Here is a 4,696-nt window from a genome sequence, read left to right as displayed (position 1 = left end):
TAATAAATTATTTAATGAATTCCTCATTCCTAATAAATAAAATCTATAAATCGGTGATACAATTTTATAGTATTCTGTAGCAAATACGCACAATTTCTTTATTAATATATACAATTATGTAAGTTTCTACTTTTACATATTCAACAACTAAATTGTGACAATGAGAAATGAAAAATGACTATGAGTTTGTTGACTGTACTAACCTGCATGCCAAACCATGATGTTTCACAGATTCACCATCTCAGCCTTATTGGTGGGGCAAATCCAGGGGATTGTGTGAGGAGAGTGATGCGGGCAGTAGCGACAAACATCGTGTGGAGCCACTTCAGTTTGAAGGGGAAAAGGGAGAAATTGCCTCTGATTGACACAACTCTGTGTAAAGTCATCAAACGTGAGTCTGAAAAAAATAAATAACATTGTAAAGAATGAACATTTCTTTTTATGTCATTCAAAACTGTATTTCTTTCTTGCATATAACAAGGGATGCTTTGCAGAATGTTAAGCCACTTAAAAGTATAAAATCACTGTGCACTTTTTTGTGTTAAAAATATGAGCATCATATAGCTTTAGTGTTCCAGAAAAAAAAAAATTGTTTTAAGGACATGGAGTCAAGTAAACCCTCGGGACAGTTGACGGAACTGCTCTAGGGGTATATATCTATATATACTTATATATAAGGGGTACTTATATATATATAAGTAAGCAATAAGTACGAGAGGCTGTGCTGTATCGTGAATAAGTCACGGCTGAAGGGTGTTGTTTGGCGACGCGAAGCGGAGTAACCACTTCAGCCATAACTTATTCACGATACAGCACTTGCCTCGAGTGCCTTATTGCTTTTATAAAACGGTTGCCACACAATACAAATATTAAAGCCGAAAAATATGTATCTATGCAACTTTCATGAAGTAAAATCAAAAGCCTTACCTTCTGTAGGAAAAAATAGTGAGAGATCGAGAAAGCGAGTGTAGCTGCATTTACAGTATATAGCATTTTCCTTCAGGTCAGTCCTGGTCCATAATAAAAAAATCTGTTTTTTCCTGTCCGCTGCTATATCTTGTCCACCATTAAGGGGTTTTGCCTATAGTCATGTCAGTTGCGTCTTCCTTCTCCGTGATCACAAGTTTGAGTCCTTTCAATATAAAAGGTGTCTTTACTAAATGAATCAGCTTTTTTTGAACGAATCAAAAATTTGTAATCATTAAGTCTGATAATAACTTTTGTAAGTGAAATACCTTTACCAAACTTAAAATGATAACACATCATAAATAAATGGTAGGCTACTTACATAATATTCGTGATTTCTGTTTTGTTCCAGATGCTGTTATGAAATGCAAGTCTGATCTGGGAGAGAATGATGTGGAGTGCTACATTGCAGAGACACTGAAACATGTGCCAGCCCAACTGAAAAAACATGTTCAGGTATTGATGTTGAATATAAAAAAGGGGGAACAAAGTCAAAATATTTCATATTAATCAGACAATGGTTTGATTTGATTGAAAAAATGGAGGGAAAAACCTGCAAAAATATTTAAACACGCAAATAAATATATAAATAAATACACAAAATTCTACATAATTAAATGCGAAAAAAAACTAATGTTGGGGGAAAATGTAAAACGGAAAGTTTTCTTGAATTTACAACACAAATAAATCAACATGCACGACAAAAGTTACACAAGTTTCATAGTACTTGCATTTCCATATCAAAGAAATAATCAACTCACTCTACTGATGAACACAATCTGAATCTGGTTCCTATTCAGCCTATTCTCCCCTAAACCTTGTTAAACCCATCGCACGGGTCGGGTGATGCAATACACATCTAACCGCACTTTTTGAAACTGTAAGTCTCGCGAGTCTTATTCATTTTTTATCGACATAACGTTGTTACGAGAAAATGTCGCTTTACATATTAAACACTGATTGCCACAAGATCTTATGTCATAGGAGTTGCATCTTTTTCTCACAAGATGTTATGAAAAGGACTGACTTAAAATGAAAAGCATTTCATTTTTCAAGCATTTCATGAAAAGCATTTCATTTTTGCTTTTTCCAATTGATATTATTTATCAGGACTATAAAAACAAATAAAAAATAACAACAATAAAATGTGTATTACATTACCGGTCTGTAAACTTTTTTCTCCACAAATGCCCACGTTAACGTCTGTTTTAAATAGAACTTATTTTAAGATAAGTTAAGCCCAATACACAATTTCCACGTTAGTTTTCACAGCATTTTTGTTAGGAAAAAGTTACAAACTGCTTTCATCACCCTGGACAGCTCCCATAACTAAGCTCATGTGCAAGTTTAAATATCAGTAAACCTAATATTATCTCCTCGATTTAATTTGCAAAATCTCTGTAATTTATGTGACCTTAAGCCTATGAGTTTCCTCACAATATGCAACATTTAATCAACAAACATAAATCACCACACGGGATAAGGTTAGATCAAAATCAGACTTACCTTTGTCTTTGAGAAGATTTTAAAATGGTATATTATTCCTGAATAATTAGCAGTAGCAAGAAACTGAACATTTCCTGCGAAGAGGGAAGAAAAAAACGTTTCATGGGAAAAGATTTCCTCTGCAGAGTCGTTACAACAGACGTTATCTTAAAGGAGGATAATAACAACCAATCAGCAATTGCTCCTTTGGAGTCATTTTTGCTGCGGGGTTAAGGCATTAGAGTTATGTAGCTACTATCAGACAAACTCGACAAATTCACGTTGCGTGAATTTCATGTAGACGTTATCATATTCCCTATAAGGAACAATAAGAGCTTGCAGTGAGAATTGTTTTAAAAAAAAAAGCAGATTTTAATCCCAGTGCCCATCAAAGACATAATTTCGCCATTTGGAGCAAAAGGCCAGTTTATAAATTGCATTTTTTGCAAAAAATAATGTGACACAGTTTAAGTATCATATATCCCTTATTTTGCCTTTTTTAGCCTAATACAACTCTTATTTAAAGGTTACAATGAAAATGACTAACCTGTTGTTTTGTTGTTGTGCTGTTTCTTTAGGATCGACTGCCAGTAGGCCCTGCAGAATTGGAGTAGTTCGCTTGTTCTGCATTCCTCTACATTCCCCTTCTTTGTTCAAATTCATTATAATTGTGTTATAATTAATTAAAATGTTATTGTGTACTGTTGTTTTCGAAATAAATTAGCTGAATTTACCTAATTTTGAGTATGCATTCATCATTCAGCAGATTTAAATAGTCTTTAAATGAGGTGTGGGCAAATGTGGACACCAACTGTCCGCCTTGAAAATGACATATTTAGTACCAGCACAGGACGTTGTCACAACGTCGTGCTTACTAACTGAGTAACGTCGCAACGTGACGTTGTCACAACGTCGTGCTTACTAACTGGTAACGTCACAAAGTTACGTTGTCACAACGTCGTGCTTACTAACTGGTAACGTCACAAAGTTACGTTGTCACAACGTCGTGCTTACTAACTGGTAACGTCAAAAAGTTACGTTGTCACAACGTCGTGCTTACTAACTGGTAACGTCACAAAGTTACGTTGTAACAACGTATCTGGGACTTTCACTTTTCCGGTTGCCACGACGTAACTAATTACGTCGCCACGACGAAAGTTTGGTCACCAGATTACGTTGCAGTTACGTAACAGTTACGTATTTGTGTTAGCTGGGTAGTTTTATAAGGCCTACTACACTTTTAAATTTGCTTACATTATATTTGAATAGTTATAAGTTATAGTATATAGTAACTATATGTTTTATAATTACAAGTTTGTGTAATTTGAGGTTTCTGTAGCCAGTGACATTTAATTACTTGTATTTTATTTTCAATGCAGATGTGATGGTATTGTACATTTTTTGTTTTTATTTGAAGGCTGAGGCTTCATTAATAAACAACCCCAATTATTATCATCATTGGTTTTGAGATGTTACTTGCTGTGAATACCTTGTCTGATACAGTATTGTGGCATATTATCAGGACATCCTGGCTAGTGTCTGTTGCGCGGCTAGTGGCGAATGGCCGGATGATGGGCCTATTTGGGAGAAAGTCCAGGGCTGTTTTTTAGCCCCAGTCCGTCCCTGCATTTATATCTTAATCTGATACACTAAAGTAAAATATAGAGTTGAGCTGGACTGTGACAGATAACTAACACAGACGTTTATTAAGAGTATTTCCATTGTTCAGTGTTGATCGCGACATTAAGGTGAATAATTTCACAGTGTTACAAACACATAATATGTGTGTGTGCGCGCGAGTGTGTGTTTATGTGTGTGTGTGTGTGTGTGTGTGTGTGTTGATAACAGGTAAGTAACACACTGAAAAGTAGTTTTCTACTGCAGTAGAGCGAAAGGTGAGTCCAATGCTGTGTCTGAAATCACCCACTCGTTCACTCTTTCCTATATAGTGAATGGCTGTGAGTGCACTATATTTCAGCAGTGAGTGAACGAAATGAGTGAACGATTTCAGACACTGACGTAAATTCCATGCGACAGAGAACACCCGGGAGCTGTCTCAGACATTTGCCATGAACATTTCATCTGTGTGGCTTCATGAATTTGATAATCTCTCTAATCTTTATATATATATATAATAGTATAATAGGCAATTCAATATTTTATTTTAGCATTAATAAAAAAAAAATCATAATTCAATGATCATAATAGAGTTAATCTTTTCACAACTGTTCATTTGATATGTGTA

At 35.0% G+C, this 4,696-nt stretch overlaps 1 long non-coding RNA gene across 1 annotated transcript; it reads right to left on the bottom strand.

Moving 5' to 3' along the window:
- Window positions 1–337: 337 nt before the first annotated feature.
- On the bottom strand, window positions 338–3,100 carry LOC127628643 (uncharacterized). The gene is made up of 3 exons (XR_007968689.1): window positions 2,999–3,100; window positions 2,473–2,546; window positions 338–397 (listed from the first exon to the last, which is right to left on the bottom strand). It is a non-coding gene; the product is annotated as an uncharacterized LOC127628643 (long non-coding RNA).
- Between the last annotated feature and the right edge of the window lie 1,596 nt (window positions 3,101–4,696).

This window comes from Xyrauchen texanus, chromosome 35, assembly GCF_025860055.1.
Source record: "Xyrauchen texanus isolate HMW12.3.18 chromosome 35, RBS_HiC_50CHRs, whole genome shotgun sequence".
Lineage (NCBI taxonomy): Eukaryota > Metazoa > Chordata > Actinopteri > Cypriniformes > Catostomidae > Xyrauchen > Xyrauchen texanus.
The sequence above is the reverse complement of the archived record's forward strand: the minus strand, read 5'-3'. Positions and strand labels throughout refer to the sequence as shown.